Below are 15,600 nucleotides of genomic sequence, written 5' to 3'. Positions count from 1 at the left end.
AGAAACATAATTTTGATGAGATCAGCTTTGCGTCAAGTGTCGAATAAAGTCAAATATTCATATGTGCTTTGCATTTCAGTGCCATTATCAATAGCACGCATACATACATGTATAATTCTAATTTCAAATAATATATTACACGTGTTAAATACTTGATATTTATTTGCATGCGATATTTCACATGGAAAATGGAAAGTAAGAGGGCACGGATACAAACACGCGCGGGCATCATCGTTAACTATCGATACCAAGTTTATACTTCAGAATGATGGACGTTCGCTCTATATGGACCTCGAATAAAAACAAAGCGAAGAAACGAGGAGGATTTCGAAAGGGGGGATTAGGGGGCGTAGCTACAACATCGAGTCGAGAAGGTGAACACGAGAGCGAAGGGGCCATTGCACTCCCGCGCGCGCGCGAGGAGAGCGAATCTGCGCTCTTGCTAAACCAGCGTTCATTCTTCATCACTCTGGCAATTTCGGCTCTTCTGGTTTCCTCCATATAGTTCAACGCACTTGTTTGAGCTCTCATTCTGATTGAATCCTCGTTCTTTCATCAGTGAATTCGCGCATTTCTATTCATTCGATCTGTCACGTCTCCTTTTTTCTCTTTCTTTCCATTGGAAAATCGTGCATAAGTATTTCATCATAAACCGAAATTTACATCGGAATTTTAAGATTAATATTATTCTCGTCATATTTTTTCACGCAAATTGAAGCTGGAGGTATCAATGAAATGCAAGCATCGATGAAAATAGTGAACTAGACGCTTTCTTTTCAGAATAAAAGATTGCGCTTAGCATTCCAATATTTTTAAATCAAAATGTTAAACGTAGTATCTGAATAAAAATTGATATAATTTAATTTTTAATAATAATGCGTTTAAATTGAAAAGTCACACGATAATTTTAAACGCATCGGCGTTTTTAATATAAATTGCGATAATAGTTTTACCAGTAGGACGATATCGTTTTCCGTGTGTGTATTATTTAAAGTTTATAATTTTAAAAAAATTTTTCATTGATTAACACACTGCATATTGATCGGCAGCGCATCAGGAGCAAGGATACGATCATGTAGTAAGGATTCGGAAGATGCTTCCTTTGCCATCTGGCGGTCTTCCGCAATATCACCTGATTGCACAAAGCTTGCACCAAACTTTCTATAGTCCTGCAGTCGATAGAAATTTTATAAAAAAAGTGTATTACTTTATTATGTAAAAATATATATCGTCCTATTTTGATTTCGTTATAAATTTAAATGTAGATTATTGTTGATGTCATCACTACAGAACGAATGAAACGAATAGTCGCTATCAATTTTCGATGCATTTCTAAATATAGTGATTATATAATCGCGTATTTATATAATTCGTTAATTTTCTTTAATTAAAAGTTAACAGATATAATTTCTAAATTCATTAATAAAATCCTAAATAAGTTTTAAAATCCTAAATAAGTTTCTGCTGCGAGACGAAGAAGAGCAGGTAGAAAATTATCGAGAACAAAACAAATTTATAATAAAAAGAAAGGAACGCGCGTGGGAGGATAGCTTCTATAATTCAGTGAACTAATTAACGGTCAATTTAATTAACATATTCGAGAGATTCTTAATGGTCCAGAGTGATCTACCTTACCGGTTGGGAAACTCATCCTACAGGTAGGGTAGACGTTAGCAGGGACCCTTACATTTTGAGGACCTGGGCATTAGTACATTGCGACAATACATGTTTCGTTCGCAGTTACCGTAGATAACATCGGGTAAAATTTTGTCACGCTCAATCACACGAATTTAATGGAATAATTGAAATCATTTTGATTCGTTTAAAGATTTAATATCCAAGCAATCGATCGAGATAAAAAATAGATGCATATTAAATATTTTATTTTTTTTATTTCACCGAACGTTAAAGATATATATTGTAGGAAATCTTTTAAATGAAATTTGAATGATTTATTATTGGAATCAAAGTGTCTAATGACCTATTATTTATTTTTAGGTGTTTCTTTTCTTTTAAGTAAACATTTAAAAATGTTTTAATTTTAGAAAGGATTATCCACATTTGTATGTAATTTTGTTTAAAAAATTTGATATAAATATACATTGATATATACACACACACAACATACACACATGTGTATAAATAAAGTAAATAATAAAATAAAAAAATTGTCGGGCAGTAATTTACACGGTGGACGATAAATGACTGATTATAAGAAAGTTGCAATAAACAAATGATTACATAAAGATATTATGACAGTTATAATTAAAAGAAATGACCAGTTAAATAAATAATGTTCAAAAATAGACAAATTGCGTCAATACGTCTAAATTGAAACATAAAACGAAATGAATGAGGCCGTAAATACTCAGGGTTAATGGTAGGGTGCGGATAAGTTATTACTAGGAGATCATTAATTATGTCAACATTATAGAGCACTATATTCTTGTAAAAAGCGACATTTGATTATAATATATACATTAAAAAACGTTTAAGTATGATTAGTTATATAACAAAATTAATTCAGATCAACTATGAATTTTACACGTACATTTAACATGAATGTTAATAATAAAATACGTGATACATTCAATAATGCTAAATATACATAATATCGTGAATGAACTATCAGGATTAGAAAATAACGTGTATTTGTAACGTGTATTACATTACAGTTAACGTCGTTATCGTTGCAGTTACATCTTTTTAGTAATTGTAATAGATAGTAACGATATAAAAAAATGTTTTGTTAATGTAGATAGATTTCTAGATGTCGCAACCAAAATTTATCGCTATTTTTTGTATCTGATAGAATATCGTTTGTCACAGCTAGAATTTATAGCAGTAACATTCTAGCAATATCTGCTAGAAAATTTAAATCCTATTGTTAGATATTAATCACTGCATTGGATAAATATGAGTTTCAATACTGCAGCAAGAATAATTTTGTAAAAAATATAGCTGCTCATTATAACTGCAGCAGCGATATAATATGTCAATGTATTTTAGATATCATAGCTAACTCATTTTTATTCCATTGCCCGCATTTGATATTCATTTCTGCATGGATATTTATTCTGTCTTCTACGATACATATATGAGAATTCACCATAAAAAAATTAACCGTCTGCGGTTAATTTTTGGAGCTCTAGGGCTCCTCTCGTAAAAAATGGAAGAGATGCGGCTATAACAGCCTTCGAGCTAATGCGCTCTTTGATCGATAAGCCGTGACTCGCGAGACCTGTGCCGCGGCTTTATATGATGTCTTAGATGGATTCCACTTTCGGGTTAGGCTTTTTACCTTTCGCCACTTAGCGGCGATAATGTTGCGCAATTGTCAAAAAGAGATAGACAAATTAGGTGCGTTATACAAACTATATTAAGTATCAGGATTATATATTCATTTGTCTCTTGCTGTATTTCTAGTATTTTCTGTGTACCACAGCCAAACTTTATATCAAGTATGATTGATCATAACATGGATAGACGCCACAGAAAAACTTTCCTTCTAAATTTCACAAACAGTTCAGATATAAATTCTGTCTCTGTCATTTAGATTGATTACGTGCAACATATATACGATATTACAACATTTGCTAATCGTTTATTTGCCTCAGTTAATTTTTCGCACCAAAAAAATTTTTGCTATAGTTGCAAGATCATTTTTTTGAGTGGCGATGTTTAACTTTGTTATATTTTTTGCTAATGATTAATATCTTACCTGTCATATTGAAGAGACGGCGCTTTCTACTTTCTTCTAAAACAGCAATTTGAAAAAGCATCTCCGACCTGGAAAAGAATATACTTTCTTTAATATAATGTAAAAAATATACATTAATGAAGAAAAAGAGAGAAAGAGAAAGAGAAAAAGAAAAAAGTTCATTAGATTAAAAAACTTTTACAATCATAATATTTCAAATTATATTACATACACTTTAAAATTGCTAAAAAATGTTTTTAAATATTTATTAATAAAAAGTATACTTCAAAGCGATTAAAGCTTCCATAAACGAATGGAAGTAGGGGGAACGCGAGACACTCTAATGTACATATAAATGGGTGTATGAAAGCAGATGGCGTAATATTCTATGAATATCTGGACACTGGACGCGTTTACTTTGTATAAATGCAATCATCGAGGCTTCTGAATTCGCTGTTTGTATCAAATGAATAATGAATGCCTGATTCTGAGCCCTACAATAATATTCTGTTTGATAAGGACACTGATGCTCTTTGTGCTCCAACTAGTGCGACATTAAGATTGGAGAAGATCTCTTGACAAATGACCGTGCAACTCTTGTTGCGTCAGATTTCGAATTAATGACATTTCTTTATTATTCTTTTATACGCACTTTCAAAATTAATTTCATAAATGAATGGAAAATATATGTGTGCATAAGTGTATAATTGCTACAAGTCAAATATAAATACTTTAATATTTACATATTTTATATTTATATATTCCTTTTCCTTATCTTTTTACGCGTTAAATTCTTAAGAAATTTTATAACTTTAATATTGTATTGTAGAATGTTAAAAATAATGTTATCGGTAATCCATATATTCGTAAACAAATAGATAATAAATTATTCTATCTAATTACTTTAAAATGCATGTATATAAGGTCAATAATGAAGAGAATAATAATACATAAATTTTCCTTGCTTAGCGTACATTACATTAGTCTGCAAAATATGCAGCGTACTTGTAGTAACAAGCTTAACTATAAAACTTGGTTGTGTGCACAGCACGATATAATCAACCGAGAAAGTCTCAATCAACGAATCTAGTAGCGATGGAAAACGTTACGTAACATCGAACGTGTGTATTAATACTCGTCCCGTTGAACCGTCGAGGATTGTGTCTATAACAGTAGTGCATTTCTCTACAACTCAAAGCTTAGGTATGTTGTGCCGTACGATCGACTGTGCGATCGTGAATTTGCAATTCAAACGTCCACGAGCATAACACGAATAAATTGGTAGAAGAGGATGGAAGTAGGATGGATGGAGGATGAATGGAGGGAAATGCGAAAACGGAGGAACAGGATCGAAAAGGAACATGCAGAATATAAGAATTTATCGCACCGACTGCGAGAAAAATATTTCACAAAGCGTACGAAATTTTGCGAAACTTGCCAGAGCCGGATAATCATTTTATTTAATATTTTAAAGACGAAATATTGTACGTTACATATTCCATAAATTCTCTTATGATTAGATAAAATTATTGCACGAGAAATTTCGCAAAATTATGATTTGAATTAAATGTAATAATATTATTTTCTTTAACAATCAATTAGTTATCGATTTTCTTGCAAGTGAGAATCTTTGTTCTTCGATAAAAACATGATTGTATCATAGATAATTGTGTATCAAAGCTATGAAGAATAATATATTTTAATGTTGCAGGTATTAGTATAAAATTCAATGTATCATAATCCTTTAGAATCTTTGTGAAAGCAATAATGGCGTAAAATTCACGAGGAACGGCGATGATTTACAGCCTTTAGATGCCTTAATATAAAAGCTGAATGAAAAATGTCTTTATTAGAGCGGTTTGTATCAAATTTAGGTCAATGTCTTCCATCACGAAAGTCGTATCTGCCATGATGATTTCTTTTCGTGAAGGGGGTACAAAACCGGGCGAATCCTAGGAACGGTGCTGTAAAGAAAAGGGGAGTGACTTCAGGTATCTGTACTCTCGGAATCCCTTGGCAACCCCGCCCTCGAAATAGTCTCTGGACTTGCCCAATCTTGCCCAACATTCCTTTTGTAGACACCAAGGTCAAGACTGGATAGGAAAATATGGTATCCTTTGCATCAAAAAAATTGTACACGTTCCTCGACATTCCATTCCGCTTGCAGAGTAGCGGGTAATCTGTTGTGATCTTGAGATATTAGACATGGTAACATGTGACGAGAATAAATTATTTGTTGGATGCACGATGTGTGTCTTCGTTGATCAAAATGACGATCTTGTGAAAATTTTTATTATGTGAAGATTTAATTTATATTCGACAATTTCATACATTTTTTTCATCAAAATATAATTTAAAAGACATTAATATGATATAATATATGTATATGTAAAAAATATTTTGGACAATTCAACATATAAATTACTATATAGACAAATTAAAAGATTAGCCAATAACAATCAAATTATAAAAGAATATTTTTGATGTAAATTAATAATTTTTGCTAAATAAAAGATTAGGTGATTTCGATTACATATATCTCATGTGAAATATATATTCATTTGTGCAGTTAATTAGAATTAAATCAGAATTGTTCGACGGGCAATTAAATTGAATCGCCAAAATATACCGATTTCGAATCGAGATATATCTTCAATTAAAAACGAAATACATAACTAATTGGTCTAACAACGAGTAAAAATCTGCGTTGCGGAAGAATATTTATAAAAAAAATATGAACACGTGCACCAGAGAGTCCAGAATCAACGAGCAGAATTATACCGAGGTCTGGGGAAGAGGGTGATGAATAATGGATGATACGACGTGACCATCTCGCGCCCAGTATGGTCTGTATGGTCTGTAGGAGTTAGCCGTAATGGTTTGTAAATTGGTAAACCACAGGGACAATGAAATCGCCACGCTTGGTTCTGTAAACGTTCCGTCATTACGCGTTTTCCTGCCTCTATGATTATGTCAAGCGCACTCGACCAAGATCAAGTGTAGTTGCAGTGAGAGAGGTATATTTACAAGCAAAACATTATGAACGTTGCACAAGACACATTACATTTATAACAAGATTGCATCCGTCGATATTTAATTATGATAAGAATAATAAATAAAACAATTATTCAATCAATCTAGTTTATCAGCAATTTATTAAACAAATATTGCAAAACATGCATATGTAAAGTAATATACTTTTAAGTTTTTTTCAAATCGTGCGATAAGATGAATTATTTTGCTCTAATTTATGTCAATCAAAAGTTGCATCAATATTGATTTTGAATGACATGAAAGCGTTTTTATAAACTTTTTTTTTAATTAAATTGAGTGTACTGTGTATCGTTACATATTAATGAACAATTGAAGTTGGAGAATTTTTATACATGTTACATATATCTACTAAATTAATTATGGTCATTTCAATTTTACAGCTTATCATTATGAATCGTAAAAAGTTTTCGATTAATCGTCAGAAATGTTTTATACAAAGTTAAACCAAAGTTTTGATTTTTGTAATAAATTTATTATAAAAATACACAACGATGATTGGGCGATAATTTTGTGAAATTTTTATATACGAAAAATATTCTAATGCTCATGAGAATAAAAGCAACAATTGTCCCCATAATCTTATTTTTAGGCAACCATAGTAGGTAGGTTTGCTTAAGTACAGTTAGGTTTAACATGCATAATGTTCAGGGAAAACTGTCAGTAGGAGGTACACCTACCTAATTTGCCTAATCTAGTTCACAAATAGGTGACATTAGTGCTTTATTTTGCTACGGTCATTTAAGCGTTGCAGCAAGAAAAGTCATAGTAAAAGTTTAAATATAAGAACGTACAAGGATGCAAGTTGTAAATGCTGTATAGATATTTATTTTTATTTTATTATGATTCGCACTCTACACAGTATATTGTATAAAAAAAATATATAAAAAAAGAATATAATATACATTTAAAAAAATATATCATGTGTGAAGAATTATGTTACATATTTCCCACATGTGTTGAATATATTCATCCTATTATATAGCAATGAGATTATTAATTATTAGGCGCAAATGAGCTCCGTTCTTTATCTAATTATGTGTCATTAATTATTTTAATAATCGCATTTTTTTTTTTGGAAAATAAGATTCTTGGAAAAATGCGGTATACAAAGTGCAGATTACATTTTGTATAAGCACAGCTCAGACGTAAACTGATAATTAGAAAAACATTATAGATTACTGGTGCAAGGTCCTGTCAATTATTCCCCGACTGCTGATTTCTATCTTTAAAAGCAATGACGGGATATGAGCGTAAACGGCATTACACACGATTACACACGATAACCTTAGGCGTTAACAAGTTCAGACCAATGATTGAATGTCTCAGATTAGAGAGATAGGTAGGTACGTAAACGAGCTTTCGATATATGTGTGCATGTGTGTAAATAACATAAAACTGCCAAATATAACACGCGGCTCAGCAGGATCGTGTAAACGATGGAGGAAAAGATAGCGATCACCCTATATAGCGCCATATCAAGTGTGGTGAGAAAAATACACAATTTCTTCAATCAGAAAATATATATATATACACGTATGGTTTAATCTGTAAATTCCGACAGTGTTTTAACCACGACTGTCTGTGTACACAACGATTACCGCTTGATAGAGATAACATTTAAATCAATTAAAATGTGCAACGTGTCAAAAATGTGATAATAACACTTTGCAGTAGACGTATTTGACAAATGATAAAATGTTTATCAAGAGCATAGGTTACATCAACAGCCTCAACACGAATGCGTTAAAATGGCAGTAATAATTATCCGAGAAAGAGCTTTACTAAAATTTCGAATATTTTTATAAATGAATTAAAATCTCTCTTTCTCTCTCTTTTCTCATTAAAAAAATTTTTACATTTTTTAATAGAAAATACATATGTAATCATATATTTTTCTCTTATGTTTATGCTGATTCTTAGCACAATCACGGGATTATGGAAACAATAGATTCGTACATAGAAGTGAATGCCATGTATTGCCAAATATATTAATAATAGTGCACGCACGCATTGTGCTGCACATAGAATATGCGGGGTACCTGCATGCATAATTCTAGCCAACACGCGAAACGCGTGCGTAGTATCTTACATTCACACGGCGTTTTGAAGTCTAAAAAAATCGAATATCTATTTCGTTACATAATATCTGGCTAGACGTGCATGGAGCTTTTACGGTGAGTTGTCTACGATTCTTGCGAATGAGCGTACGTGAGATACAAACGCTATAGAGACAATAGAATCGGATAAGATCGCGAGTGAAACAGAAGTCGTGGATTAGTCCTAGATATCGTGCGCGTAGGCTTGGACAGGGTCACGCGGGGTGTAAGAAACTCTACGTACGCTTTTCATCAAGCGGGTTCATCGGGGCCATGAAGACAGAGAGAGAGAGAGAGAGAGATCCGGGGAATGCGCACGCTCTAAAGAAACGTCGAGATGGACCGAGTCGAGAGAACAACTGCGGACTACGCGGGAAACGAATGAGAACGCGACCTCTTGCTTCTTCCTCTCTTTATTCTTTTTTTATCTGTCTTTTTTTTATTCCACAGTCTCTTAACTTCATTATTTTATCTCCTCTTTTCCAAATATTTGTCCACTTTTTTTCTATATATATAAATCATCTTTTAATACGCTATATATTATATTATTATACTATTCTTTCGGATAAAATGTTTCGCGTATTTTATAGAATATAGAAGCTTTTCCGATGTTTTTTTACAGAGAGATGCGATTCTTCTTTCTTTTTCAATTTGCAATGTTTCGTCGTCTCTTATCTTTTATTTTTATCTTGACGCAGTGCACTATCGCGACTGTCTTTACTATTTTCTTTCTGTCTCTCTTTTTTACTCTCATATTTTTTCTTTCTTTTTTCGTTATATATAATATATTTTCGTTATACATATATTCTTCTTTCTTTCTTTTTCCTTTAGAAACGCTCGTCACTCGCTATTTTTATCTCAGGCTGATAAATGTTCGTCTTTCTTTCTCTATCTTTTTTGTCAGACAGTTCCCTCTTTCTTTTCTCAAATTAGTTCTTCCTCAGCGCGGTGGCTACCCTCTAGCTTTGTCTTTTTATCCGTTTTCGTCGAGACACATTTCTCCATAGACTTCGATTCTTCTTTCCTTCGAATATTCCAATTCCTCCTAGTTCCCCCTCTTTATCGTATGCGTCTCATGATGTCTCTTTTATCTTATTGGCCTTTCACGAAGAGTCATCAGGAATAACTTTATGCATTAGCTCAGATTTTCCATCCTCGTTTATTTCTTTACCAATTTTTACGGATTAATATCCGTAAAAAATTCGGATTATTAAAGATCGACTATAGAGATATTTCTGAATAAGATAAAGTAATTTTGATGTGCTTTTAATAGAAATCTCGTCTAAGAATCTAGAATTCTTAAATATTTGCAAGAAATTCAATTTGTCTGGTGAGAAATCGTGTTAAATTATTCTTTTTAATTTAAGATAAATAATTTTCTCTTAAATTTAAAGAATAATGTTACAATAAACATTTTATTGTGTTTAAAATACATTTTTACTGTGTTTAAAATATCACATAAACTTTTTAAATTTCTTAAAATATATCAATTGTAAATATACTAAATTGCAATATCCATTTATTGTAATTTAAATCCTAATAATGCCAGACAAACGGAAACCGTAGAAAAATTCGAAATCTATAATTCGATCCAAGTTTCTCTGACAAATTTATCAGAAATCTCTTGGAATACTACGCTCGCATTTCGCTACTTGTAAGCAAATACAGCAGAGAAGCTACGAAAGGAGAGAAAACATTTATCTGATATATACTATGTTTATATAACGTGCGCGGAGCCGAAACATACCATGAAACTCAAGCTAAAGTACTCAGTGTGTTAAGCAATGAAGTGTAAGTGGATACGTTTTGTGATCTGTTAAAATGCGATGATATCAGCACTCTTTTACGATGGAGAATGGTGAAGAACGTGTGCGATCAATTATTCACGAGAAACTGTAAATTTTGCGAATATCAAAACGTCAGTGAGCGAATAATAGCGAAAAATTTAAAAGAGCATATATTATATACGGAAGCCGCAATAAGACAAAAAGACAATTAAATGTTTATTGCGAGATAAATATGTATTTTTCAAATTATATGTATGTATATTCAAAATTTATTTGTTTTATTTAAAGATTATTGATGGCATAGTTGCAACTGATTGAAAATAAAACAAATAGATTTTGAATAAAATTATTTCTCACTAAATACTTGAATAATTAACGTTGGGCATTAATAAATTTTGCAAATAATTAATTATATTATTAACTGTATACCGTTGCTATATCTGTAATATAATTTTTATTTAATGGCAGATTTTGTGATTGGAAATGATTAATAATTGTGAAAGAAACTTAAATTATTATACATATATGCACAACACCTACGCAGAAAGACAATTTCTGTAATATCTACTATAATTTATACACGTATTAATTAAATTACAAATACATCATTCGAGAAAGAGAAAATTCCAAAGATGAAAGAGGACAAAAAATGTTGGAAAAAATATCAAAATGTACGCAGAAAATACCTGATAACGTTAATAAAGGTTGGTAAAGCGTGCGTCGGTTGCTAGGGTTGCATCACTGGCTACCATGATGCACTGCGCCCAGCTGATACTGCAAGATGGCCGCCCGCAACTTGGGCGTGGTCGCGTTTCGTGTCCGACTAAAACTTTCGCCCCGTCGTAAATTCGTAAATACATCTCGGGGAAACTTCTGCGATCAGGACGGATCTAATATGCAGAAAAGAAGCACCTTGACGCAATTTGCACTTGCACTTCGTGAGGACGCTTGACTTGACGTAGTTGCCGCGGCACGCGATGTGGATGCCGCTGCTTCCGTAGCGGCCATCTTGGTGATACTCCCTCCATCGTGCGCGCGCGGTCCTCGGGTCGCGGCACAGCCTCCGCTCTGCTCTCTCTGCTTCCCTTTCATCTCTCCTTCCCCCGACCGTCTCGCGCCTTTGCTTTCCTTTCCGTCCGCCTTCCTACATCTTTCAAGCAATATCCTACTGCGACAATTCTTTTCTACTGATGCGCCATTTAGGAATGTTTTCCCGTAGCTTTGAGCGCGCGACACGCCATTGCTCCGAAACGATCGATATTGTCAGATAACTATACCCTCGTTGAAAATCCGCGGGATGATTCATACATCTTTCCGCTCGAGGCGAACTTTTATCCGCGCGACATTCGCGTGGGATATGAAAATTTGTCGAACATCTTTTTAATGTTTAAAAATATGGATGCAATAAATAAGGATTTTGAGATTTAATTATAGAAGAGCACGCGAGCGAGATAAATTATCGCGCGTGTCAAAAACATCCTAAAGTCTAGACGTAAATATCTATAATTTTAACGAAAAGGAACGTCACTCCGAGACCCCGACGCGATGCCCCTCTACGTATCTCCCCTATTGCGACCCAACTCGCGTCTGTGTCCCCTCGTACGTCTCTGGGGCTACCCATCTCACAGTACAACGCAGTATTGTAAGCATTCCGAACGAAAGTACGGGGATGCTGCGGGTCGCGAAGAAAATCAACGACGACGACGATGACGAGGAGAAGGCTGATGGTGACGACAATTTTGAAATTCGCGAAGCCGAAAAGTCGAGGCGTTAACAGCCACGCCATAGATGAGGAGAAGCAAGAGGATGCTGCGGCGGGAGAGAGGGAGGTCAGGCGGTTTCGGAAACATTCGTGGTAAGTGTGTGACGTGTGCGCGCGATGCATGTGTGTGTATTTGTTCCGTTTGGCGGCACGAAGCTGGTTTTCGTCGAGGCAGAGGCATTCTCTGTCCGGAGGATCGTGCGAGGGGAAGAGCGAAGATCCGGCCATCTTGGCATCGCTCCTATTCTCTTTCTCTCGCTTTCACGCGCTTTGCTTCTCTTTCTTTCTCTCTCTCTTTCGCTCTCGCGTCTGCGTATATCTCTCGCGCAGCGCCACCGGATTTCTTCTCCTTCCTCTTCGACGCGACGTCGCTCTTTTCTTTTCGTTTCCTCTTCTTCTTCTCCTTCTGCTTCTTCTTCTTCGCCCATCCTTTGACACGTGCCGCCAGCCGATTCTCGCAGAAGGGCGATACTAATGGCGCGATCCAAATCTAAAGCACGTTCTGGCTACTTAACAGCCAGTCTACTTGGAACATTTCTCGATAGAAAATATTCATCTTCGAATCGCATCTCTTGAAATTTGAACATCAACATTCACGGATTCTTTGCGATTCTCGACTTCGCTTAGGTGCATTTCATATGTATATTCCATATATAAAATCTTTTTAGTAAATTCCCATTTAACGCAATTACATAAATTTATGTCGCTGAAATTATGGAACAATAATTCAAGACTTTCTCGCTTGAGAATGTTTTGTAACAATACGCTATAAATTTCAATACATTAGACATTAGATAATCACTTTCACAATACGAATATAAGATCTGCTATAAACTTTTCATATTCAATTTAGTTGAAATATTTCTCAAATTTATTAATAGCTTTGAATAGTGTTGGAACGAGTTGAAAAGCTCGTTGGTTAATTACTTTGCTTTCACCTACAGCAGGCAGACTAATGTTGCGGATGTGTAGGTTCGATAACGTGAGCATTTATTATGCCGCTGATAGTATTCCAATGCCATTAATTTATCTCATTGCACGAATATAACACGATTGCAAATTATACGCGCTTCATTACAAACCGGACTGATTTAACGTGGAAAATTAATAGACGATTCGTTTTGGAAAATTAATAAATGACAAGGTGGAATCATATGTATTATTCAAATGATTGTCACTTTCGTGAGAGGCCGAATGCTTCTTTATTTTGAGTATATCGATTATTATATATGCGTAGAACATTACTATTTTTCATTATTATGCCTTAATTAAGTTGTTAAGATTTAAATTATTTTTAATTTATTGATGATTCATTGAAATTTTGTTGGAACTATGTACATATATTTATGTTGCGAAATCGAATTTTATCGGAGCATGCATCGTGAAACTGATCCTGTCATATCATGACACGAGCGATAAAAATCGAGATTCCCTCTCTTTTTTGTTCGCATCGTAAAATTCGAATTAAATTTGATACGATTCAAAATTACATCGCTTTTGCTTTCTCGTGTGCGAGGAAGAAATAAAATGTTGCTTCGTAGATGTTATCGATTCGAAATTCATTCAATCAAATTTAAACATGCTACGAAGAAAGCAAGTTTAGTCATTTTATTCGCGATAAATATAACGTCTGTGCTTGTATAATCGCACAATTTGCGTTTCTATTATCTATTCGTGCAACAATCCTGATCATTAAAGGATAGAAAATATTTCGCGTAAGCGTTGTTTATTATTGCCAAGTTTTCAATTTAAGCGTAACGCAAAGATATCGCTAATAAAATATTTCACACCTAGAGCGGGAGCGTTAAAGCTTCTCTCCGCAACGCGTCTCCGCCATTAACTCTGAACGCCGTGCTCAGACTTACTGCATATTGATCTCATCAATCCTATCTTCCACCTTCCTCTTCCCCTTATTCCCCGTTCGTTCGTCCCTTCTACCTTCCTTTCTGCTCCCTCGTATCACAATTCTGACGCAGTGTTAAATTATGTTTGATCGATATTCCGGGAATGAATTACGCAAAATTGGACTATCGCATTTGATGAATTAATAAAACCAATTCTTCATGTATTATGTGTAAAATAAAAAAATAAAAAAATAAGGAAATTAAGAAGGGATGAGATTATAATTAAGCGTAACAATGGAACATATTAGAATGTTCAATTCATAAAATTTAAATATAAACTTAAACAAATATTGTACCTCTTTCCTTTTTGTAGTTAATAATATTTTATGACATATTCCCATGTTATATCTGAGGACAGTTGCTTCATTATTCAAAGATTAGAAATTAATAATTGATGTTTGATTATGATTGTTTATGCTCAATTAATTTTTATCTAGATTATATATAATTATGTATAATTTATTGATCGTATTTTTACTTATCGAATGATGGACCGAATTTCGAATTAATTATATTTAAAGAAACATTTACATTTTTATTCTAAGTAACCTACATATGAAATGTTATCACAATCTTACAGTATTATTTTTAATTTATCTTTTATTTCGTTAGATAAAAATTTTCAAGAAATTTATGTTCAATATAATAAAGCATTTAAAATATATAATATATTTATATCCACATTTTACTATAATAATAATTAAAATTGAATGTAAATTACCATGAAAAATATGAATTTTAAATCGCGATATATAGATCTTCAGTGATCACGAGGGTTTAAAAATAGATGTTTATCAGAAGAGAATAGTTTCCGCGTGATTTGTTACGTACACGGAAACAAACCCGCAGAATCGTGCGATATTTTTCTTTGGAAGGTGCTGGCAGATAATCCCGAGCCAACAGGCAGGAGACTCACTCGATTTTGCGGCGCGAAACATCGCGAATAATCCGTGACGTGGTAACGACGAGAACGGCCAATCTGGTTGCACTTTTATGCGCTGTTTGGCACACGAAACGCACGTCGCGCCTATAAAACGCATAAAACGTCAGGTATAAGTGGCCGGCGCGCTCTCTTTCCCAACCGAACCTCTTAAAACGCTCGCGCGCGCCCGCGTGCGCGCCCCCGCCCCCTGCGCCCCCGCGCTCTCGCCCTCGCCCGCGCTCGCTGCCTCGGCCGGAACCAGTAAAAGTTGCCTTTTGTTTGATAGCCGGCTAAATCGGCCCGGCAACCCCCTAATGCGTCATTACTGTCGGACTTTACGGCCGCCTCGTATCATTTCACTTAGGTATATTGATA

This window comes from Camponotus floridanus, unplaced genomic scaffold (assembly GCF_003227725.1).
Source record: "Camponotus floridanus strain SB8 unplaced genomic scaffold, Cflo_v7.5 scaffold31, whole genome shotgun sequence".
Lineage (NCBI taxonomy): Eukaryota > Metazoa > Arthropoda > Insecta > Hymenoptera > Formicidae > Camponotus > Camponotus floridanus.
This window is presented reverse-complemented; position numbering follows the sequence as displayed.